Here is a 27,021-nt window from a genome sequence, read left to right on the forward strand (position 1 = left end):
GATCACTAAAGAGCTTATCGGTTGATAGGGTTTTTAGATCCCTATGATCTCTCATGGCTGTGACTTTCATGTCCCATGTAGATGGTAGACCACGTAGAATTTTGAGTGAGATTTCTTTTTGATTAATATCTTTTCCAAGATCATTAATCTCTCATAAGATTTTGGCAAATCTTGTTTCCATGTCGGTAATATTCTCACCGTTTAGCATTTTGAAATCCTCGAATTTCTTTAATGCTATAGTGAGCTTATTATCCTTATCTTGCTCGTCTCCTTCACCAATTTGAATGAGCGTTTCCCAAACTTCCTTCGGGGATTGACACTTTCGAACTTTTGGAAATATCGTGTCATCGATATATTTAAACAAAATATCCTTGGCTATATTGTCCAAGTTATTTCTTGTGCTATCTTCACGAGACCATTCCGCTTTCGGTTTTGGAATGTATTGTGGAGTGTCACTTGTTTGTACGGATGAGATGTTGACTTGTAAAATCTCAATAGGACCACTCGTAACTACTTCCCACATTTCATCATGTAATGCGGATAAATGTACCTGCATACGAATTTTCCAATCATCAAATTTCTCTAAGGAAAACAATAAGTTTTGGGCAAGACCCATATCTTTTTTCATCATCTTGATTTTTCGAGATCTGTCTAGCAGTCAAAATTGACTCAAATAGACTACCGCTCTGATACCAATTGTTGGTCCCGATAGGGTGGTGAAAGTCTAGAGGGGGGGGGGGGGTGAATAGACTTTCAAGCTTTTTCAGACTAAATAACTCTTTGGTAACTTCAACTCTAAGTAACAAGTAAATAGAGTAAGTTAGATCTGCACATCGGAATAATAGAATGTAAAGAGTTATGCCCAACCAAAAATTTAAATGCGCATGTAAGATGGGTACAGATGATATGTAAATGACAGAGATATCTTGAATATATAAAGGAGATGGTCCACTCAATATATAATAACAATATTCAAGATTGTAAATAAATATCGTGTCACGTCGAACGTGTGACGAATGTTACATGTAACACGTCAAACTTGCTTAGAATAAATCAATATTTAAGTTCGAGAAGTTTGAGTTACATGCATACGTGAAAACACACTAAACCCGAACGGTTAATATTAACTGTGAATAGTAAACGGGTTAGTCGGATAAGATAGATAGATAGGGCAAATTATGTAAGTGCGGTATGTAAATGAGAGAGGCAATTTATAGTGGTTCGGAAGTGGCATAATCTTCCTAGTCCACTTTACTCCATTCACTTCTAGGAGTAATTCACTATTTTCCACACACAGTTACAATAGTGAATAAGTGCTACACAAGCACTTCTTCCGGATGTTTTGCACACAGCTACACCCAACTCCGAGTGTCTCGCACACAGCTACACTCAACTTCGAGTATTTCGCACACAGCTATACTCAACGCCAACCAAGTGTCTTGCACACAGCTACACTTAGCAACTACGAGTGTTTTGCACACAGCTACACTCACTAGAGTATTTTGCACACAGCTATACTCTTTTTACAATTACAAATACAAAGGTAATTGTATCTCTCTCCAACTAATTTTGAGACTATTCAGACTAAGTCTCTAAGAATATTTAAGCACTTGCACTTTTGAATTTCGCACTTTTATTTCTATCTCTTGATCTATCTTGTTCACATCTTCTTGTATCTTCAAGTCTTCATGGCTTTTTATAGACAATCAAATATATCCGTTGGAGTGGGATAATTTGATATTTTGAATTTCGAATCTTCATAGCCTGATATTGTTGACAGTAGTAGATCTTCAATTTTGATTTGATTTGTCAACTTGCCTAACAAAATAATATTTTAACACAACTTGATTTTCTAGTTGTTTCTTAAAATATTACTTTAGTTGTCAATTTGAATATCCAACGAATCTTTGAAATAAATTCATCTGATAGAATTTATTTCTAGGATAAGTTTTTATATTCATGTCTTCATAAATATTTTTTCCGTTCTGATCAAATATCTTCAGGCAATTTTGGATTCTTGTGGCATGTGGGCTGATCCAAAATAAATTCCTTCGAATTTATTCATATTCTGAACATCTTGCTTCTTTGCCACATTGTGCTCCGTTGACTTGAACATTGTGCTCCTTTTGATACATTGTGCTCCGTAGCACACGTTGTGCATGTCCGCATCGTGCTCTTTTGGTAACATTGTGCTCCTTTGAGGAAAATTGTGCTTGTCCGAAAACTTGACTTGTAAAAAATATGTCCTTGGGGGGGGGGGGGGGGGGGGGAATCGATCTTGGGTGTGATTGTTTTGAGTAAGGACTTTTACCATTTCAACATTAACCTCATCCGATCATTCTTTGCAACGCCATTCCTTTATGCTTCTTTCTCGGATGAATACTCGTAGGACCAAAATTAATTTCTCAAATTAATTTTGTTCTTCGTATGGTAGATTCCTTTTGATTCGATATTCTGATTTATGATGCTTGTACTAAAAGACTTAAAACTAAGGGGATCTAAAGTACATTTGGCTCATCAAAACTTACAAAAATATTCCGATCATAGTTATGAAGTTATGGATGTGTAATTATGCATGCAATTCTGAATGTATAGTTATGAAGTTATGGATGTGTAGTTATGCAATTTTGAATGTATAGTTATGAAGCTATGGATGTGCAGTTATGTGTGCAATTCTGAATGTATAATTATGAAGTTGTGGATGTGTAGTTATGGAATTCTGAATGTATAGTTATGAAGTTATGGATGTGTGGTTATACAATTCTGGATTTATAGTTATGAAGTAATGGATGCGTAGTTATGCAATTCTGGATGTACAGTTATGAAGTTATGGATGTGTATTTATGCAATTCTGGATTTATAGTTATGAAGTTATTGCTGTGTTGTTATGCAATTCTGGATGTATAGTTACGAATTTATGAATGTGTAGTTATGCAATTCTAATTTTTTTTTTAAAAGTCGGATGTCAAAACGACGTCGTTTTTGCAACCGTGTGCACCATGCATGGTGCACACGATTGCATCATGCATGTGTAGTTTGGGCTGTTGAAATCAAAAAACAAATAAAACATGTATGTTGTGCCAAATGAAATAAAAAAAAAGAAAAAAAGAATTAACCTACTTTAATTCCACCTAGGCCAAATCTTATTAATTAACAAATGTATTCCCAATGGCCCAAAAATGACATTTAAGCTTAAATTATTCAAATAACTATTATATTAATACAAAATATAAAATAAAGTTTAAAATAAATATAATATTAAATAAATAAAACTAATTTATTATAATAAACTATCTAAATTAAATATATAAATCCTACTTAATTATCAATATACTTGTGGGTAGCCTGGTTTGTTAGCAATTATATCATGGACCGTGGTTCACAAAGCTTTGTAGACCATGATCCAAAAACGACGCCGTTTCTTTAAGTAAAGAAATGACAGCCGTTACAGCTTAACGCAGCGCATATTTTTGGTGTGTTAATTAAAAAATGAAACTACAGTGTATCTAAATTGAAACTACCTCATATATTGTTTTTATATTATCAAATGAAACTGCAATTGAAATGAAAGGAAACTATAGTACTGTTAAAATGAAACTACAGTGTATACAAAATGAAACTGAATAATAAATTCACATATTTGAGTGTATATTATCCAACGAACCTGTAGTTATATCAAAACGATATTGTAGTTGTGTTGTAATAAAACTATAGTGTATATAAAATGAAACTGAATAACAGTTTCACATATTTGTGTGTATAATGTCGAATAAAACTGCAGTTATATATCAAAATGAAACTGAATAACATTTCAAATATTTGAGTGTATCTGTAGTTATATCGAAATGAAAATGTAGTTGTGTTGTAATGAAACTATAGTATATATTATATCGAAATGAAACTATAGTTATATCGAAATGAAACTATTGTTGTGTTGAAATGAAACTGTAGTTGTGTTGAAATGAAACTGTAGTGTATACAAAATGAAACTGAATATGTTATACAAACAGATTTATTTTTTGCGGACGGTGCGGAACATGTGCCCTTTCTTTTCATTAAAAGAAACGACACCGTTTTGATGCCTGGACCACAATGCATTGTGGACTGCGGTCCACAATATAATTTTCCCTAGTGTGTGGTAAACAATTGTTATACTGTGGACCATGGTCCACACATCGTTGTATAGACCATGATCGTCGAATGAAACTGTAGTAGAATTAAAATGATACTTTAGTGTTACTATAATGGAACTAGTGTGTGTGGAAAATGAAACTACAAAATAGGGCACATTATTGTCAAATGAAACTGTAGTATAATTAAAATGATACTTCAGTATGACTATAATGAAACTAGTGTGCATGGAAAATAAAACTAAAATACAGAGCCATGCATATAATAACATATATTGTCAAATGACCTGAAGTGAAAATAAAATCATACTTCAACATTGCTATAGTTAAACTAGTATGTGTGGAAAATGAAACTAAAAAATAGAGCTCAAGCAATAATGTATGTCATCAAATGAAACTATAGTAAATTTAAAATGATATACTTTAGTATTGCTATAAAGAAACTAGTGTGGAGGGAAAATGAAACTAAAATACATAACAATAACGTCAAATGAAATTGAAGTGTAATTAAAATCATACATACTTGTAGTCCATGATGCTACATAGACCATGGACCATAGTAAAATTTGTTGCCGTACACTGTTGAAAGTTCCTATGTGCAATGGGTATTGGTATATTTTGCATATGATAGTGTAGTGTCCTCTGTTATGAAGGTCCCTATGTGGTGCAAAGGTTGAGGTTGCCCTGCAAGAACCAAGTTTTTTGTGGGTCCCGAAAGAGAGAGAAATGACAAAAGAGAGCTACAGTCCTACGCATTTGGGGCACATTTAGTGCTTTTCCCATTTTTTTTCCTTTTTACGTCAAATTTTACTTTTCCATACTTTTTCCCCTCTTTTTTCTTCTCTTCTTTCCTTCACTTTTGTACATGGCCTACAAAAACAAATCCTAAAATCCAAACAAAGGAGGATGCTCTTAGAAGAATGTAACAGCAAACACAGTTATGGTGCAAACAAAGTTCTATTAAATGCACCAAGTGAATTTGGGAAATGCACAATGATATTGTTATCCTCCAAAGATGCTCAAAACTAAGAGTAGTGTTGCACAAGAAATAAAATCAGAATCCACGAGGCTAAATGATGTGTAGTATATTTGCAAACCAATAAAACTCGGAGTATGAGTTATCGATCCACAAGGAAGTGGTTTTATCAAGCACTAGTTACTAATTTATTCATTAGAGATAATCCTAACAATTGCTTAGATGATTGATTTGCATAAAATAAATAAAATAAAACAGAGATTCAGGATTTTGAAAACAATTAGAGAGAAGATGAGATTCCTGGGATTCAAGTATTTAATCACCTAGTGTCAAATCTTAAGGACAAGATTAAAACCTGGGTTTAACAAGTGTGAGGATGCAATGTGATATAGAACTACTCTCGTAGTCACTAACACTAGTGAATTTCCACTCTCATTGCTTAAACATCCAATAAAACAAGATCAAACATCATACATTCCTAACTACTACCATCTCTCGATGCGCAATAATCAAGAATAAACTCCCTAACAAAATTACCCTTTCTTAAGGTGCAATAGTTAGGTGCAATTGTGTGTGCCCTAAATTATGCCAAACTCTCGTTGTGACACAAAGATAGCAAACGAAACAAGTAACTGTGGCCACAAATTACAAGCATCAAACAATAAATTCACAATTGCAATACAAGCATTAAACCCAAAAAATAACATATTAAAGAATTTAAGAGCTCAGACACATTGGTTCGTAAACACTTTTACTCAAGAATCTCTAAAGAATTTAGCCAAGCATGGCTAAATTATACATAAAAAATAATAATAAAAGTAATGCAAATTATCAAAAGAGTACAAGAATGAACCAGACGATTCTCTCGAATTTCACTAGTCTTCTTCTTGCTTCCCAAGACAACTTATGCCTCTTGATTTCTCCCTGTCTTGTCTCCAAAAATCTCTGAATGAATATATGGGTTGAGGAAGGTAGGATTTTATAGTTGAAAGCCTAGAACAATCCTGATTGAAATAGGAATTCTATGCAAAATTGGACTGAAATTGTATATGGGCCGAAATTTGAATTATTCTCTTATTATATAAACTGCCGCCTCTAATGATTTGGAAATTTCTAACTCTTAATTTGGAAAGTGAAAAGCAGCCTTTTTATGATTTGGAGAATGATACACCCACTATGAAATTGAAGATTTAGTGCAGCGCCTTTTATTTTGCAAATTAGCGCCCGTGGGTGCTGTAGCCTTCTCGACGCGTCGAGCCTTGTGCTGATTTCACAGATTGCCCACTAGAAATTTTGGACGCGTCGAAAGCACTGTGTACACGCCATTCGATTTACTTTGACTCCAAATTTGTCTTAGGACTTCCTTGCTCATAACTTTGACCTAAAAGGGTTCAAAAATACTAACAGACACCGTAAAACATTCAAAACGAGTGTGAACCATAACTAAATAATAAAATAAAGAATTATGCAATTAAATTACCACAATCATGAACTCAAGCCTAATAAATATAAATAAATTAATACTAAAAATGTGCACAATTAGGCTCACATCAACTCCCCCACACTTAAGCATTTGCTTGTCCTCAAGCAAAACCAAGGAATAAATCACAAATCAAAACATACAAATTACTCATGCTCTCTCTTGCACAACTTTTCAAACCACCAACCAACTTGCTACAAGACAACCAATTTCAAGAATCAAATTAGCTTGGCACATAAGACTCATTCTCAAGCCAATAACCAAGCACCAAGAATTTAAAGTATGTGAGGATCAAGTGTGCCCAAATACTCAGTTGAGGTTATGCAAAACACGACTCATGAATGAGATCCCATAGGCTTACCCTTCATACTACCCTAGATCAAATCTAAGAATGAATGCTAAGATCAAATAGGACATTATTAAGCTTGTAATGGAGCTACGGGTGATGGCTAACAAAGAAGTGGTATGGAAAAACTAATCAAAATGAGAGAATGTCACAATTATCTAAACTTTTTGTAAGTGTAAAATTGTTGCACATTTAAACCTCTTAATATTGGCATAGATTTGTTGTCAAAATAGTTCTGGATTAGATGCTGGATTAGTCATAACGTCTGGAGTAGTAGAGTAGATAAGCGCAAGAAAGTAATCCAAGAGTTATGAAACTTCTTCAAATCTTTTATTTAAGTCAAGACCCTATCAAGGAGGAAATCTAAATCTATTGGAGCAGCCGAAATCAAGGATGGAAAGAGTGCTTGATTTGTGGACCGAAGGATCCTTTTTCTACCTATATAAAATGCTACTTTGGTTAGCATTTTCACACACTCTTTCACATGGTTTTACTCTGAAATTCTTGGTTCATCTATTCCAAATATATATTGTACTGTTGAGTGTGAAGAAAGGTCCGTAATCAGATTATGAAGCAATGAAGATCGCCTGCACATCGGAGTAGTTATAGGTTATACTTTAGTGTGTAATTAACTCTCCTCTTGTACTCCTTTTTATCAAAGTGGATTTGGGCTGATGTGAGTGGCCCCGGAGACGTAGGAGTGAGGCTCCGAACTGCGTGAACATTTCCTATTGCATGCTTTCTTTTACGACTATCTATTTTATGTTCTTTATTATATCTGGAGTAGGATTGCATCTAGTCCAGCTTTATAATTGAAATAACATTGAATTCTTAAGCTAAATCTTGCATTCAGGACTCACGTGCTTTTTCAATTGGTATCAGAGCCTCAGGAACTTAAGTTACTAGTCTAACCGATTTGGCTATCACATGTTTTTTGAACTAAAGATCTCTGTATCTGCCTATTTTTTTTGTTTGTCTGGTTTATTTGTTGCTCACTGTGCATTGAGTCTTACAGCATGGAACGACATAGAGCACCTCCTGAACTAACAAGTGACAACAATGCATACTGGAAGACCTGCACCAAAATGCATCTACAAGCTCAAGGAGAGAGGGTCTGGAGGGCTGTTCTTACTGGTAGGTCTCATCATACCAAAGATGGAGACAATACAGGAGATCCTCCAGTCCTCAAACCAGAGGCAGAATGAACAGAGACTGACATGACCACCGCCAGCTACAATCATAAAGCGTTAGATACTATTCTTTCTTTAATGAATGAGAGTCAGTTTACCATTGTTGCAGGGTGTGATTCGGCTAACGAAGCTTGGGATGCCTTGGAAACCACCTATGAAGGAACCGCATCGGTTAAATAGTCCAAGTTACAAATGGTTCAATCAGATTTTGAAGATCTAAAGATGAAAGATGATGGAACTATAGTTGATTTCCATGCTCGGGTACAAGAACTAGCCAATGGGGCAAACATCTTAGGCGAGCCAATCACTCAAGAAAGACTTGTCAAAAAGATTATTTGTTCACTCCCTCCAAGATTTCGCATGAAAGTTACCGCTATTCAGGAGCATGATGGATGGGAAAAGAAAACAGTACAATAATTGAGGGGAAGCCTACAAACCTATGAGATGGAAATTTTAGGCGGCCCTGAAAGAAAAGGAAAAACCATAGCTTTTATTGCCGAAGACATTGGAGCGGGATCTGATCCAGATGAGGTAAGTGATGATCCAGTAGTTTTCTTATCTATAGGTTTTTCTAAAGTGTTGCAACAGGTAAAACAGCGTCAAAACGGAAAATTTGGCAAGTTTCAAAGTCAAAAAGGACCAGGGACAAGTAGTGCTCGAAACAATCAAATACAAAATTCTTCCAATCAACGATCAGGTACATTAAGAAACTCTCAGCTCAAAGAAAAAACCGGGGGCAAAGGGATTAAGTGTTATGAATGTGAAGGGTATGGTCATGTGCAAGCTGAATGCCCAACCTACCTAAGACGGAAGAAGTGGATGAAAGTCGCTCTTACCTGGAGTGATGATGATGAACTAGAAACTGATCCAAGATCTGATCCATACGAGATCTCAGGGAACTTTATTGCCTTCACGGCCTTTACAACTACAATACCTGACTCAACAACTGGTGAAGGATCTGAAATTGAAGAGTATGTGTCGTCAGAAGATCAAGATTTACTTGCTCCTTCATTCGAAGTAGAATATAGAAAATTGTATGCAAAATGAGAAATACTTGTAAAAGTGAATAGATCTCTGTCTAGTCAGGTTAGCATTCTAGAAAATGCCAAAAAGGTGTATCTATCTAAAATATCTGACAAGGACAGTATCATTGAAGACAACCACAAGCAATAAGAAACTCTCAAACATGAGCTGGAAAAACTCAAAATTGCGCTGGAGCAACTCAAACGCAAGATAAAAATGATGGATAACACATCCACTTTAGACCAAATTTTGGATTCTGGTCGAAAGACATCCATGAAGTATGGATTAGGATATTCTGGAGGAAAGGACAAAGTTGTAACAGTTTTCGTCAAAGCCTTTGCTCTGCCCAGAAGCTAGTACAGCTCAACGTCAAGTAAATTTGCTCCAAGTAGAAAGACAACCAAGATTAGATTTTATAATCCTATATGTCATTACTGCAGGTTACGTGGACATACAAAACCGGAGTGCTTCTACTTCTACAAAGACCAACGTGTTGAGAAATACACCAAAAAGTCTATCACCCCGTTTGTTAAGCAAATTTGGGTGAGGAAAAGTGATTTTGTCTGCCACGTCTCCTTCCACTCTACAAGTACTAACAGAAAAGAGAGATGGTACTTTGACAGTGGGTGTTCACGTCATATGACGGGAGATGCTACGTTCTTAAACAATATAAAAGGAAGTACAGGAGAAGTGACTTTCGGCGACGGAGTTAAGGGAAAGATCACTGGAATTGGTACTCTGAATGTCACAGGTCTACCCAAACTAAAACAAGTTCTCCTAGTGGAGGGCCTTCATGCAAATCTTATAAGCATAAGCCAATTATGTGACCAAGAATGGAAAGTCTGCTTCACCAAGGACAGTTGCAATGTCACAGACTATCAAAAGAACTGCGTCATGGAAGGTAAATGCTCTTCTGATAATTGCTATATACTTACTAACGAGTCCTTTTGTTAGAGGTCCAACATAAAAGAATCCAAACTATGGCATCAAAAAATGGGTCACTTAAGGTGTACGAGGTCTACCTACATCAAGGTAGAAACAGTTGGAGTATGGAATGCCTGTCAAGCTGGAAAACAAACTAGAGCAGCTCATACCCCTCAAAATATGATCAATACTACACACTTCTTGGAACTCATTCACATGGACCTTATCGGACCTACCAGAACTGAAAGCATTGGAGGTAAAAGGTACATTTTAGTTTGTGTTGATGATTTTTCTCGATTTTCGTGGGCCAGTTTTCTAAGGGAAAAGTCAGAAACTTTCGGAGCCTTCAAAGCCCTCGCCCTAAAACTCCAAAAAGAGAAAGATGAGCCAATCATACGCATTAGAAGTGATCATGGACGTGAATTTGACAATCAACTATTTGATGATTGGTGTGCATCGGTTGGTATCTCTCATGAATTTTCAGCACCTAAAACGCCACAACAAAATGGCGTTGTTGAAAGGAAGAATCGGACGATTCAAGAGATGGCTCGGGTACTACTCAATGCCAAAGACCTGCCTCAGAGATTTTGGGCTGAAGCAGTAAGTACTGCCTGTCACACAATAAACCGAGTATATCTGCGACCTGGAACGTATCACACTCCATATGAAATATGGAAATGTAAGAAGCTTAATATCAACTACTTCCATATTTTTGGCTCACGGTGTTTTATATTGAAGGACCGAAGCCGAACTGGAAAATTTGAACCTAAAAGTGATGAAGGGTACTTTCGTGGTTACTCAACAAATAGCCGTGCATACCGTGTCTAAAACAAAGTCATAAAATCCATCATGGAATCGGAAAATGTGGTTGTTGATGATCAATCGGATGAAACGACTAAGGTTATAGGAGTCCCTGACTCCGAAGTTACTCCAGAATCTGACACAAATAATCCATAACCTCCTGAAACTATGTCATCAGATCCTACTCCGGCTCCACCATCTACTAGTCTAGAACCTGGTGCAGAACCAGATGCTAGAGCACTCGAAGTGGCTATCCGAACTCACAAAGATCATCCTACACAAAACATCATAGGCGATCCATCCTCTGGAGTACGGACTAGAGGGATTAAGCGAAATTATCTTGAGCTTGCAGGGTATACGTGTTACACGTCAAAGATCGAACCCAAAACGGTAAATGAAGCCATATCTGATTAACACTAGATTAAAGCCATGCAAGAAGAACTCTGAAAATTTGAACGAAACAAGGTATGAAACCTAGTCCATAAAACTGACGGTGTAAATGTTGTAGGGACAAAGTGGATCTTTCGTAACAAGACCGATTCAGCTGGAAACATTACTCGCAACAAAGCAAGACTGGTAGTACAAGGCTACTCTCAAATTGAAGGTATTGACTATGAAGAGACGTTTGCATCTGTAGCACGCCTAGAATCTATTCGCCTCCTGTTGTGTATAGCTTGTGCTCTAGGGATAAAATTGTTTTAGATGGATGTCAAAACGGTTTTTCTAAATGGATATCTATCCGAAGATATATATGTCGCTCAGCCTAAAGGCTTTGAAGACCCTCATCATCCTGACCATGTCTACAAATTGGACAAGGCTCTGTACGGTCTAAAACAAGCTCCAAGGGCCTTGTATGAAAGACTGTCCCAGTATCTTCTCTAGCACGACTATAACCTGTAACACCTCGTGTTACAACTCCAAAAACCAATTAATCATTTAATCAAATATCCGAAGAAAGAAATAAATTACAATAATTAATTTAGAAAAGGCCCACCATAGTCCGTGGGCCCTCTTCTCTAAACCCAACCCCTTGTCCTAAAAGCAATAGAGTTAGCAAGCCTATAGTATTTGGGCCCTAATTAGGACTCTTAGATATATAAATAGGGGACATAAGAGGCACCTAGAACCCCCCACCACAATAATCTCTCACCACCCAAGGAGCTCCAAGAATTCCCTTAGGAGAAATCAAGAAAGAAGAAAGCTTAAAGAAAGACCCTTCATAGCCAAGGAATTAATTAAGGCTAAGAGGTAACCCATGTCTCAACAAAACCTATTTTCATAGCTATGATTCCCCTCTTAGCATTTCCCCGATATTCTTGTGTGTTGATGATTCGTTATATTAATCCTGATAATTGGTGTTATGATTCCATGGTGATGTTGATGATCTTAATGATAAGAGGTTGTTAATGATTATATGTTGTTCTTGATGTTCTTGATGATTATGTGGTGTTCTTGATGTTCTTGATGATTATATGATGTTCTTGAGGTTTAGGTGATATTCCTACCGAATCTTGATATTAGAAGATGAATTGTGTTCTTGTTGAATTAAAAGTAATTAGAACCCTAGGTTGTATCGTGGAACTCGTATGGTATTATTCTCGGGATATTGGGTGGGAACTCGTATGTTTGGGTGTTGATTATGTTTAGTAAAGCATGCTAGGTTATGTGCCGTATGTTCTTGCTTTTGGATCCGTTAATTGTCTACGTGTTGTTGTCAATTGCGTTTGAAAGTGTCTAAGCATGGTTTTGGGTTCCACAATGGTTTCCGGGGCGTTTTCTATGATGAAAGAGTCAGTGGGGGGTAGGTGAGGGTAGGGGTCCCACCACCTACCCGCGGCCAATGTGGGCAATGCCAGCAGCGGGCAGCTGCCCGCCGGGCACCCGCTGCCCGGAAAGCTGCCGCCGGCGGGCAGCCGGCGGGTGAACCCTCACCCACCGGCTACCCGCTGGATTTTACCCCACTTTGTGATTTCGGCTTCCCCGTTTGATGTTCCCCCGATCCCCGTGGTGTCCCAACGGACTCCGTCTATCGTGCCTATGTCTAGTTTGATATTTCGGGTACCGTTCGTAGGTTGTACGAGTCCTACATATTGCATGCTAGTTGAATTGGTATCCCGTTAACCTAGGTAAAAGAAGTATGTACCCCTTAGGATTATTCTTAGTATGTGAAGGATCACGCATAGGTTTTGTTATACGTTTTCTCCCCCTTCCCAGTGTGTTAATGTGGGTTGCATGTGCTTTCTATGTGTTATGTGTGCATGATACCCCAATCCGGTTGCGATCGGATTGGTTATTCCTGAGCTGCGGTTCAGAAGCTGGCTGCGGTCAGATTTACACTCTCGGGCTGCGGTCCACCGTTTGGTTGCGATCAAACGTTTTACATGAGCTGCGGTTCATATTCCTGGCTGCGGTCAGATGACTACTCTTGGGCTGCGGTCCACTGTTTGGTTGCGATCAAACTATGATGAGCTGCGATTCATCGGTCGGTTGCGATCGACCCCTCAGTGTTGCGATATGGGGCAGGGTGCTGCGGGGCCGTGTCAGAGCTATATGCGCTGACCCTCATGTATGGGCATGCGATTGGTCCTATGGCGCCAACAAAGTGTGCTTATGTGATGAGATATGGATAAGATGTTGTTATGTGTGTTTCGAGAACGTGACTATAGGATTTATGCTAGCAACTGTATATGCTTGGTTATGTGCTTGTCTCAATTTATCGTGCTTGTTCTCTATGCTGGAAAACTGTATATGCTTGGTATAACTGTTGACTGTGCTTATCCTTATCTGTCGAGTCTATTCCCTGTTTTGAAAGCTAGAGTCTCTTAGGATATATCTTCATGCTTCAAAATGGTTTTTCGTATATCTATGTATATATCTATATGTATTGTATTTCAACGCGTTGGAGTGGGTTACCAGCATCTCTCGCTGAACAGATATATTTGGCTTTCAGGCACAGAAGAGTAGACACTGGAGCACGCTAGAACCTTGAAACGTAGAAGTAGTTAGTTTCCCTTTCGGCTTGCGTGCCATGATTATGTATTTGCATTATTGAGGATAGTAGTTAGTTAGCCTGTGCACCTGAGTTCTCCAGCTCAGGTGTGGCATAACACCCCGTACTCTTTGTATTGTGTTTTGGGAATTAATGAGATTTCGCCTTTATTATATAAGCTTCAAAAGTTTAAAAATTTCGGGGTGTTACAGTTGGTATCTGATCCTAAGTTTGACCCTAGGATAAGACTATTAAGACAGACCTTAGGACATAGACTTGAACTTTAGGTACTTAGGGACATAGGATTCGGGAATCCTCTGACGCGCGTGAGATTATGAAACCTACACATAACCTCCCCTCACTTTATCCCTCCCCTATCTAAAGAGAACATTTCCCCCGGTTATCACATCGAAAGAAGAGCACCAAGCTCTAATTTAACGTTCTTATAAACATTGACCCAGAAAGACAACAGCATGGCGCCAAACAGAAGACAATCAAGGACTCCAGAACCCGCCGCACACGACCCCCTGACCCAAACCCTAGAACAACTAACGCAAGTCGCCCAGGCACTAAGCGACGTAGCTCTTCGCAACAACAGAACCCCGCCTCCTCCATCAAACGCGAACTCAGACGTCGCCCGACAAGTTTCAAATCATCGACCAACCACGTTCTCAGGAGAAGAGGATCCCGTAATCCTGGAGGAATGGATCCGGACCCTCGACAAAATTCTAGGGTTAGTGAAATGCCCAGAAGAATGTCGCGTAGAGATAGCCTCGTTCTACTTCGGACACGAGGCCGAGCTCTGGTGGATCCATGAGGGGCCCTGTAACACCCCGTGTTACAATCCCTAAAACCAATTAATCATTTAACCAAATTACCCAAAAGAAAGAATTAAATCACAATAATTAATTAGGAAAGGCCCACCATAGTCCACGGGCCCTCATCCCTAAACCCGAACCCTTAGTTCCAAAAGGAATAGAAAATTAGCAAGCCTATAATATTAGTTCCTAACCAGGACTCCTAAATATATAATTAGGGGACTTATGAGGCACCTAGAACCCGCGCCCCCCCCCCCCCCCCCCCCACCACAATAAACGACTCACCACCCCAAAGAGCTCCAAGAATTCCCTTAGAAGAAATCAAGAAAGCAAGAAAGCTTAAAGAAAGACCCTTCATAGCCAAGGAATTAATTAAGGCTAAGAGGTAACCCATGTCTCAACAAAACCTATTTTCATAGCTATGATTCCCCTCTTAGGATTTCCCCATATCATTGTGTATTGATGATTGTGATATTATTATTGATGATTGGTGGGATGATTCCATGGGTGATCTTGATGATGAGAGGTTCTTGATAATTATGGTGTTCTTGATAATTATATGACATTCTTGATGATTATATGATGTTCTTGATAATTGTAAGATGTTCTTGATGTTTATGTGATATTCTTACCGAATCTTGATATTAGAAGATGAATTGTGTCCTTGTTGATTTAAAAGTGATTAGAACCCTAGGTTGTATCGTATGATATCGTTCTTGGTATATGGGGTGGGAATTCGCATGATTGGAGGTTGATTATGTTTAGAAAAGCATGATAGGTTATGTGCTGTAAGTTTCTTGATTTTGATCCGTTAATTGCCTACGTGTGTTATCAATTGCGTTAGAAAGTGTCTAAGCATGGTTTCGGGTTCCACAAAGGTTCCCGGGGCATTTTTTTGATGAAAGAGTCAGTGGGGGGTAGGGGACCCGCCACCTACCCGTGGCCTTCTTGGGCAACGCCGGCAACGGGCAGCTGCCCGCCGGGCACCCGCTGCCCGGATTTGCTACCGCCGGCGGGTGATCCCTCACCCACCGGCTACCCGCTGGTTTGAACCCCGCATCGGGATCCTGGCTTCCCCGTTTGATGTTCCCCCGACCCCCGTGGTGTCCCAACGGACTCCGTCTATCGTGCCTATGTCTAGTTTGATATTTCGGGTACCGTTCGTAGGTTGTATGAGTCATATATATTGCATGCTATTTGAATTGGTATCCCGTTGACCTAGGTGAAAGAAGTATGAACCCCTTAGGATTATTCTTAGTATGTGAAGGATCACGCATAGGTTTTGTTATACATTTTCTCCCCCTTCCCAATGTCTTAATGTGAGTTGAATGTGCTTGCTATGTGTTATGTGTGCATGATACCCCAATCCGGTTGCGATCGGATTGGTTATTCCTGAGCTGCGGTTCAGAAGCTGGCTGCGGTCAGATTTACACTCTTGGGCTGCGGTCCACCGTTTGGTTGCGATCAAACGTTTCTACATGAGCTGCGGTTCATACTTTCCTGGCTGCGGTCAGATGACATACTCTAGGGCTGCGGTCCACTGTTTGGTTGCGATTAAACTATGATGAGCTGCAGTTCATCAGTCGGTTGCGATCGACCCCTCCGTGTTGCGATACGGGACAGGGTGCTGCGGGGCCGTGTCAGAGCTATATGCGCTGACCCTCATGTATGGGCATGCGATTGGTCCAGTGGCGCCAACAAAGTGTGCTATGTGATGAAATACGGATGAGTTGTTGTTATGAGTGTCTTGGGGATGTGACTAGGGGATTTACACTGGGAATCGCATGCGTTGGGTTATGGTCATTAATTATGCTTATCTTTACCTATCTTGCCTGTTTGTAACTAAATATGTTGGTATAACTGCTGTCTGTGCTTAGCCCTATCTGATGAGTGTATCCCTGTTTTAAAAGCTAGAGTTCGTAGGATATATCTTCATGTTCAAAATGGTTTTCGTATATCTATATATATCTATATTTATTGTATTTCAACGCGTTGGAGTGGGTTACCAGCATCTCTCGCTGAACAGATATATTTGGCTTTCAGGCACAGAAGAGTAAGTCACTGGAGCGCGCTAGAACTTGGAGCGTAAAAGTAGATAGTTTCCCTTTTGGCCTGCATGTCATGTCTATGCGTTTGCATTATTGAGGATATTAGTTAGTTCGCCTGTGCACCTGAGTTCTCTAACTTAGGTGTGGCATAGCACCCCGTACTCTTTTGTATCGTATTTTGGGATTTAATGAGATTCTATCTTTATTATATAAGTTTTAAAAGTCTTAAAAATCTGGGGTGTTACAGTTGGTATTAGAGCCTAAATTTGACCCTAGGATGAGACTCTTAAGACCAGACTTTAGGACACTAAGCTTAAACTCTAGGTACTTAGGAACATAAGATTTAGGAATCATAGGACGCGCGGTGAGATTGTGAAACCTACACATAACCCCCCTCACTTAATCCCTCTCTGACTTAAAGGAACTCCCCCCATCACTTATTGCATCAAGGTGAGAATACAAAATACAATCGACCTATGAACACCAGGATGGCACCAAAAAGGAGACAGACAGGAACACCAAAACTCCCCACTCAGGAATTCTTGACACAGAATCTACAACGCCTGGCCCAAATTGCCCCGGCACTGAGTACCACCATTCCCCAACCCTTACCAAGTCTCGGCACATCAACCACCCACCTTCTCGGGGAATGAAGACCCCACGGTCCTCGAGGAATGGATCGGAACTTTTGACAAGATATTCCGGACAACAGAATGCCTAGAAGACCACCAAGTCAGAATAGCCTCCTTCTACTTCAGGCACGAGGCCGATGCCTGGTGGGCCCACGAGGGGCCCGCATGTGAACAAAACCTCGAATTTAACTGGGAAACTCTAAAAACACGACTACGAGAACAATTCTACCCCAATCATCTAAGAGCCACCGTATATGAAGAGTTCCTCCACCTAAAACAAGGTGCAGCCCCAATCACGGAATACTACCAACGATTCCACCGGCTGGCCCGCCTCATCCCCGAGCTAGTACCCACCGAGAGGATCAAGATCAAGAAGTTCCTAACAGGCCTTTATCCCGAACACCAAAAAGCCCAGGCCACACAGGAGCCAGGAACCCTCGGGGAAGCCTATGCCAAGGCATCCCAACTACAACAAGTATTAAACCAACCCCGGGAGACACGTCTGGGGTACAAAAGGAAACCTAAGGGGGATCACACAAACCCCACCCGAGGACCTAAGAACCCCAGGGCCATCTCACCTCACAAGGTCTCAACGCCAACCATTCAGGAAAGGATCCTTACTCTAAGCAAAGCCAGGATCGGAGACAACAACATAGTCTCCGGAACCTTCCTGGTACAGGCCACCCCCGCCACTATATTGTTCGACTCAGGGGCTACCAACTCGTTTATAGCAACCGAGTTTGCCACTCAGCTCGGCCTCAACACCAGCACCAAGGTCCGACTTCAGGTCAAGGTGGCCTCCGGCGAAATCATAAAATGCGACCGCATGTACGAGAACGTAATGATTACCATCCAAGGGGTGGAATTTCCCAGCAACTTAATACAATTCAAGCTAGATGGGGTACAAGTGATCTTGGGCATGGACTGACTAGGGAAATTCCAAGCGCAAATCCTATGCGGAGAACAAAAAGTAGTCCTACGGGGACCAAACGGTAAAAGGGTATCACACCGCGGGAACCCCCAGGAATCAGGGATCAAATTGGTGAACATGATGAAAATGAAGAAATACCTAACCAAGGGAAGCGAGGCTTTCCTATGCTCGGTCGAGGACCTCAACGCCAAAACCCCCGGACCACAAACCATTCCAGTAGTAAACGAATTCACCGACGTCTTCCCGGACGAAATCCCCGGGGCACCCCCAGTCAGAGAAGTCGAGTTCACCATAGACCTCATACCCGACGCTGCCCCGATCTCTAAACCACCCTACAGGTTTGCACCAAAAGAAATGAAGGAACTGAAAACACAACTATAGGAATTGCTGGATAAAAGGGTACATCCGACCCAGCACCTCCCCATGGGGGGCACCAGTACTATTTGTTAAAAAGAAGGATGGAAGCATGCGCCTGTGGATCGACTACCGGGAACTTAACCAAGTCACGATAAAGAATAACTACCCCCTTCCTCGGATCGATGACTTGTTCGACCAACTAAAAGGGGCAGGGATATTCTCAAAAATTGACCTAAGGTCCGGATATCACCAAATACAAGTGGCAAAACCAGACATTCAGAAAACAGCCTTCCGGACACGCTACGGCCACTATGAATTCACAGTAATGCCCTTCGGACTCACCAACGCACCCGCCATATTCATGGACATCATGAACCGGGTATTCCGACCCCACTTGGATGACTTCGTCATTGAATTCATTGACGACATCCTAGTCTACTCCCGAAACAAGGAAGAACATGAAAGACACCTCCGCATAACCCTGCAGACCCTGAGAGAGCACCAACTATACGCCAAGTTCACTAAATGTGAATTCTGGAAAGACAGTGTGGCCTTCCTAGGCCACGTGATAGCCAAGGAAGGAATTAAGGTGGACCCCGCCAAAATCCGTGCCGTTAAGGAATGGACCACACTGAGCTCACTCTCAGAAGTCCGAAACTTCCTAGGCTTGGCTGGCTACTACGGGAGGTTTGTACCCGACTTCACCAGGATAGCCCAACCCCTCAACAAAATCATGCAAAAGGAAACCCCCTTCCGATGGAACAATGACTGCATCTCGGCCTTTCAAGAATTGAAGGATAAGCTGACCACGGCACCCGTGCTCGCCATCCCCTCCGGGGAGGAAGGGTTCGAGGTCTTCAGTGACGCGTCCAAAAAGGGATTGGGGTGCGTGCAAATGCAAAAAGGCAGGGTAATAGCATACGCATCCAGGCAACTCAAAACCCACGAAGAGAACTACCCCACCCACGACCTCGAACTAGCCGCTATCGTGTTCGCACTAAAGATTTGGAGGCATTACTTATATGGGGTGCAATGCAAGATTTACACGGACCATAAGATCCTAAAGTACATCTTCACCCAGAAAGACCTAAACATGAGACAACGAAGGTGGCTATAACTCATAAAGGACTACGATCTAGACATCCAATACCACGAAGGGAAAGCTAACATTGTGGCAGACGCCCTAAGCAGAAAGACTAACCACTCCCTCAACACCACCTGGATCCTACCGGACCAGTTGTACAAGGACTTCCAGAGATTGAATTTGGAAATAATAGAGCAAGATCAAGTCCACCCCGACGTCCACTTATTCAACAAGCAAATCATACCTACACTCTTCGAGGAAATCAAAATAGGACAACAGCAGGATCCGGAACTAGATAAAATCAGTCTCGACCTAACCCAGGGGAAGGAGGGGCCCTTCGAAATACACGAAGACGGTAGTCTCCGTTACCGAGGTAGGTGGTGCGTGCCCTCGACGCACCCCCACCTGAAACAATAGATCTTGGAAGAAGGGCAAAACTCCCCATACTCAGTTCACCCAAGGGGTGACAAACTATACCAAGATGTGAAAAGGTCGTTTTGGTGGCCCAACATGAGAAGGGAAATCGCAGATTTCGTGGCCAAATGCCTGAATTGCCAAAGGTTGAAGGCCGAACGATGCAAACCCAAGGGACTCGTACAACCCCTTGAGATACCACAAGGAAAGTGGGATTCCATATCCATGGACTTCGTCGGAGGGTTACCCCCAACAAAAACCAGCAAGGATAAAATTTGGGTCATAGTGGACCGACTAACCAAAACGGCACGATTCATTACCATGAAGGAAACATGGACAATGACACAACTGGCCCAAGCCTACTTGAGCCGAATAGTGAAGTACCACGGAGTCCCCCGGAACATCGTGTCCGATAGAGACTCTCGGTTTCTCTCACAATTCTGGAAGTCGCTGCAATTAGCCTTGGGGACACAACTAAAGCTGAGCACCGCCTTCCACCCCACCACTGACGGCCAAACCTAGAGAACCATTCAGACTCTCGAAGACATGTTAAGAGCCTATGTGTTAGACTTTCAAGGGACATGGGAGGGACACCTAGACCTTATTGAATTCTCATACAACAAGAGCTACCACGCAAGCATTCGTATGGTGCCCTACGAAGCTTTATACGGACAGAAGTGTAGAACCCCCTTATGTTGGGAAGACATGGTCGACCCAGTAGCTCTAGGACCCCAATACCTACAAGATACCATAACCAAGGTCAAACACATCGAGGAAAGGATGAAGGCTGCCCAGGACCGCCAGAAGTCCTACGCCGACCTAAGGAGGAAACAAGCCGAATTCAACACCGGGGACAAGGTCTAGTTGAGAATCTCGCCCACACGGGGGGTAATGAGATTCGGAAGAAAAGGGAAACTCAGCCCACGATTTATCGGCCCCTATGAAATCATAGAAAGAGTTGGGAACCTAGCCTATCGCCTCGCTCTACCCGTTGAACTAGAACGAGTACACAACGTATTCCACATATCCCAGCTAAAGAAATACATGCACGACCCAAGCCACGTGCTTCAACCCGAGGTCGTGGACCTCGACGAGTCACTAGTATACGAAGAAAAACCCGTGAGAATACTGGACACTAAGACAAGAACCACCCGACGTCGAGCCATAGAAATGGTGAAAGTCCTTTGGACCAACCATGGGACCGAGGAAGCGACATGGGAACTCAAAGACACAATGAAGGAACGCTACCCCAAACTTTTCACACCAGGTAACTAAGAAGAAGTCACTCGATAAGGACCAAGCTTTGGGGACGAAGCTTCCTGTTAAGGGGGGGGGGAGAGTGTAACACCCCGTGTTACGATCCCTAAAACCAATTAATCATTTAACCAAATTACCCAAAAGAAAGAATTAAATCACAATAATTAATTAGGAAAGGCCCACCATAGTCCACGGGCCCTCATCCCTAAACCCAAACCCTTAGTTCCAAAAGCAATAGAATAAGCAAGCCTATAATATTAGTACCTAACCAGGACTCCTAAATATATAAATAGGGGACTTAAGAGGCACCTAGAACCCCCCCCCCCCCACCACAGTAAACAACTCACCACCCCAAAGAGCTCCAAGAATTCCCTTAGAAGAAATCAAGAAAGCAAGAAAGCTTAAAGAAAGACCCTTCATAGCCAAGGAATTAATTAAGTTTAAGAGGTAACCCATGTCTCAACAAAACCTATTTTCATAGCTATGATTCCCCTCTTAGGATTTCCCCATATCATTGTGTATTGATGATAGTGATATTATTATTGATGATTGGTAGGATGATTCCATGGGTGATCTTGATGATGAGAAGTTCTTGATAATTATGGTGTTCTTGATAATTATATGACGTTCTTGATGATTATATGATGTTCTTGATAATTGTAAGATGTTCTTGATGTTTATGTGATATTCTTACCGAATCTTGATATTAGAAGATGAATTGTGTCCTTGTTGATTTAAAAGTGATTAGAGCCCTAGGTTGTATCGTATGATATCGTTCTTGGTATATGGGGTATTCACATGATTGGGTGTTGATTATGTTTAGAAAAGCATGATAGGTTATGTGCCGTAAGTTTCTTGATTTTGATCCGTTCATTGCCTACGTGTGTTATCAATTGCGTTAGAAAGTGTCTAAGCATGGTTTCGGGTTCCACAAAGGTTCCCGGGGCGTTTTTGTGATGAAAGAGTTAGTGGGGGGTAGGTGGGGGTAGGGGACCCGCCACCTACCCGCGGCCTTCTTGGGCAACGCCGGCAACGGGCAGCTGCCCGCCGGGCACCGGCTGCCCGAATTTGCTACCGCCGGCGGGCAGCCGGCGGGTGATCCCTCACCCACCCGCTACCCGCTGGTTTGAACCCCACATCAGGATCCTGGCTTCCCCGTTTGATGTTCCCCCGACCCCCGTGGTGTCCCAACGGACTCCGTCTGTGGTGCCTATGTCTAGTTTGATATTTCGGGTACCGTTCGTAGGTTGTATGAGTCTTATATATTGCATGCTAGTTGAATTGGTATCCCGTTGACCTAGGTGAAAGAAGTATGAACCCCTTAGGATTATTCGTAGTATGTGAAGGATCACGCATAGGTTTTGTTATACGTTTTCTCCCCCTTCCCAATGTGTTAATGTGAGTTGCATGTGCTTGCTATGTGTTATGTGTGCATGATACCCCAATCCGGTTGCGATCGGATTGGTTATTCCTGAGCTGCGGTTCAGAAGCTGGTTGCGGTCAAACTTACACTCTTGGGCTGCGGTCCACCGTTTGGTTGCGATCAAACGTTTCTACATGAGCTGCGGTTCATACTTTCCTAGCTGCGGTCAGATGACATACTCTTGGGTTGCGGTCCACTGTTTGGTTGCGATCAAACTATGATGAGCTGCGGTTCATCGGTCGGTTGCGATCGACCCCTCCGTGTTGCGATACGGGGCAGGGTGCTGCGGGGCCGTGTCAGAGCTATATGCGCTGACCCTCATGTATGGGTATGCGATTGGTCCTGTGGCGCCAAAAAAGTGTGCTATGTGATGAAATACGGATGAGTTGTTGTTATGAGTGTCTTGGGGATGTGACTAGGGGATTTACACTGGGAATCGCATGTGTTGGGTTATGGTCATTAATTATGCTTATCTTTACCTATCTTGCCTGTTTGTAACTATATATGTTGGTATAAATGCTGTCTGTGCTTAGCCCTATCTGATGAGTCTCTCCCTATTTTAAAAGCTAGAGTTCGTAGGATATATCTTCATGTTCAAAATGGTTTTCGTATATCTATATATATCTATATGTATTGTATTTCAACGCGTTGGAGTGGGTTACCAGCATCTCTCGCTGAACAGATATATTTGGCTTTCAGGCACAGAAGAGTAAGTCATTGGAGCGCGCTAGAACTTAGAGCGTAGAAGTAGATAGTTTCCCTTTCGGCCTACGTGCCATGTCTATGCGTTTGCATTATTGAGGATATTAGTTAGTTCGCCTATGCACCTGAGTTCTCTAACTTAGGTGTGGCATAGCGCCCCGTACTCTTTTGTATCGTATTTTGGGATTTAATGATATTCTATCTTTATTATACAAGTTTTAAAAGTCTTGAAAATCTGGGGTGTTACAGGCCCGCTTACCAACAAGAACCAGGATTCGACTGGGAAAACCTCAAGACGCGACTACGAGAATGGTTCTATCCAACACACGTAAAGGCATCCATGTACGAAGAGTTCCTCCATCTGAAACAAGGGACGACTACCGTCATGGAGTACCATAAACGATTCCTCGAACTAGCACGCTTCGCACCAGAACTAGTCCCCACCGAGGTAACCAAAATAGAGAGATTCGTATCGGGCCTCAACTTCGAAGCCCGAAAAACACTGGTGGTAAGCAGACCTCGGACCCTCAACGAGGCCTACTCCAGTGCCGCAAATCTCTATCGAATCCAACTACTCCAACGTGGGGTTCAAGAACAGATACGAAAGAGAAACACCGGAGGTGGAGCACCACCTGTAAAAAGGAAGAGAAACGACACCAACACAAGACCAAGCAATCTCACCAACCAAAGGCCGCCTCTAGGGAATAACGAAGCTAACACAAGAAGGTTCCCTTGCCCGAAATGCAACAAAAGCCATAGAGGTAAAGACTGCATGAGCAATCCCTGGCGATGCTTCAACTGCGGTGAAGAAGGACACAAGGCCTTCCAGTGCACCCAACCCCAAAAACCACGCCCCGCCACCATGGCCCAACACGGGGGCACCACTCACCAAGGAAACTACGGCGCCCCCGGGAAAATATTCGTCATGAGCCGCACTCAAGCCGACCTCGGGAACGAAAGCAATCTCGATGAGGGGAACCTAACCCCAGAAGACGAGGACCACGCAAACCCAGCGGAAGAAAACCAAGAGGACGATTTCTGTCTAGGATAAACTGGCAAAATTCCTTGTAATCACCTTTGTAGTAAAACTACTTATTTAGCAATTACTTCGGAATTATTATGAATAAAAGACTAGGTCGAAATTCGACACTAGAAGACGAAAGAGGGAAAAAGACAAGGACCACACCATCAAGAAAAGCCTAGTGTTGCCAATGGGAATTAAACCCTTAACCTCCCACATGCAAGACCAAGGTCTTAACCACTAGGCTAAAAGTGCTTCTTGAAACCTCAAGGGAACACTTTCTTCTTAAAAGCCCCTACAAATCCCTAAAACCCACAAAATCCCCAAATCAAAGATCCTTCTTCTCATTCTTCTTCTTCTTCTTCCTCACTTCATCCCCTTCCCTCTCCCACTCAGCTCACCGCCCCACCAGAAAATTCCGTCAGCCACACGACACCGCCACATGCCGAACGCCGCCACCGGCCGAGCGCCGTTCGTCAGCCCCACACCACCGCACCGCCGCCCAGCCGACCACCCACCTTCGCCCGGAAGTCGCCCACACCACGCCCAGCTGCAACCCGCTGCCAGCATCACCGGTCGCACACCCAGCCGCCACCGTCGATCGCCTCCCCCCCCCCCCCTCGCCGTTCGAAACAAACGAAGTTATCCCGCCCACCCAAGCCTCGCCGGAGCCCCGCCGCAGTCTCGCCGGAAAGTTCCCCGGAAAAACTCCGCCTTCAAGGGAAGCCCCACAATGCCAAAGAAACCCCTCGGAACCCGTACCCCGGAATGGAGCAACGCCGATTATACCGTAATCGGAGGTAAAGCCCTTGAACCCGACCAATTTTCTCCGGAATTGGTTGATATGCTTAAGCACCAAGGGCTTTTGGATACGTATCTCACCTTCAAGGGGGATACGTACCTCGAATTGGTGAAAGAATTCTATCAACATCTAGTGGCCACCAAACGGGGTGATAAGCTAGAAATCACCACCAAGGTCCGCGGCAAGGAAATTATACTCTCTGAAGGCCGTTTGGCCAAGCTCTTGAAATTGACCACCACGGGTGTGTCGAACTACGACCGAAAGGGGTGGATTGATACCAAAAACACGGGGTACAAAGACTATCTCAGGTACCTACTCGGGAAGGAGGAAGGATTTACCTCGGCCACACGACTGAATAGGAAGTGGCTATCGGCAGAGCAAAAGATATTGGTTATGATTGTAACCAATAGCCTCTTGCCCACGAACAATAAGAGCAAGGACGTGGGGAGTTTAGAGTGCACCTTTGCCTATCTCTTGAAACACAAAATCAAGTTCAACCTACCGGTCCTCATGCTAAAAGACATGGAGTTTTGCAAAACAAGCAACCGACTTAGCCTACCCTACGGGATGATCCTAAGTTGGATCATGGAGAAGAAGCGGGTGGACCTAAGCCACACTGAGGTTAAAACTGCGAATGGCATGATCTTTAACGCCCAGAACCTCCTCCGCAAGATATCTACTACACTGGAGGGGGACATTACCTCACCCTCGAAGAAATTTGCCTCAAACCCGAGGAAGAGCGAAGAGAATTGGTCGACCAATTGGATATCTCCAACAAAAAGCTCAAACGAGCAATGCAAGATTGTGGGGGTCTGGAGGGAAATGAGGATCAGGAGGAGGATGACGAGCCTAACCCATCGGTGCACCCACGAGCAAGAGGGAACCCAAGGGAACAAAACGAGGGTTCGGTCAATGAGCGCATCCTAGCGCAACTCAACCGGCAAAACCAAATCATGGAGGAAGGGTTCTCGAGGCCGCTTTGGGCACTCACGGGGCATCCAACTCCGGAGCAAGAGACCGAGGTAGACCCAAACTTTCCTATCACCACACCACCAGAAGTCCAGTCTACCCCAGCTAGGACAAAACGTAGGGCCACATTCCTCACCAGGAGGCCAAAATGCAGGATGTCCAGGGGTGAAAGAATGGATTAACACACCGGGCTTCGGGGACGAAGCCCCTCGTAAGTGGGGAGAGTGTAACACCCCGTGTTACGACCCCTAAAACCAATTAATCGTTTAATCAAATATCCGAAGAAAGAACTAAATTACAATAATTAATTTAGAAAAAGCCCACCATAGTCCGTGGGCCCTCTTCTCTAAACTCAACCCCTAGTCCAAAAAGGAATAGAGTTAGCAAGCCTATAGTATTTGGGCCCTAATTAGGACTCTTAGATATATAAATAGGGGACATAAGAGGCACCTAGAACCCCCCCCCCCCCCCCACCACAATAATCTCTCACCACCCAAGGAGCTCCAAGAATTCCCTTAGGAGAAATCAAGAAAGAAGAAAGCTTAAAGAAACACCCTTCATAGCCAAGGAATTAATTAAGGCTAAGAGGTAACCCATGTCTCAACAAAACCTATTTTCATAGCTATGATTCCCCTCTTAGGATTTCCCCCATATTCTTGTGTGTTGATGATTCGTTATATTAATCCTGATAATTGGTGTTATGA

Source organism: Ipomoea nil, unplaced genomic scaffold (genome assembly GCF_001879475.1).
Source record: "Ipomoea nil cultivar Tokyo-kokei standard unplaced genomic scaffold, Asagao_1.1 scaffold0457, whole genome shotgun sequence".
NCBI lineage: Eukaryota > Viridiplantae > Streptophyta > Magnoliopsida > Solanales > Convolvulaceae > Ipomoea > Ipomoea nil.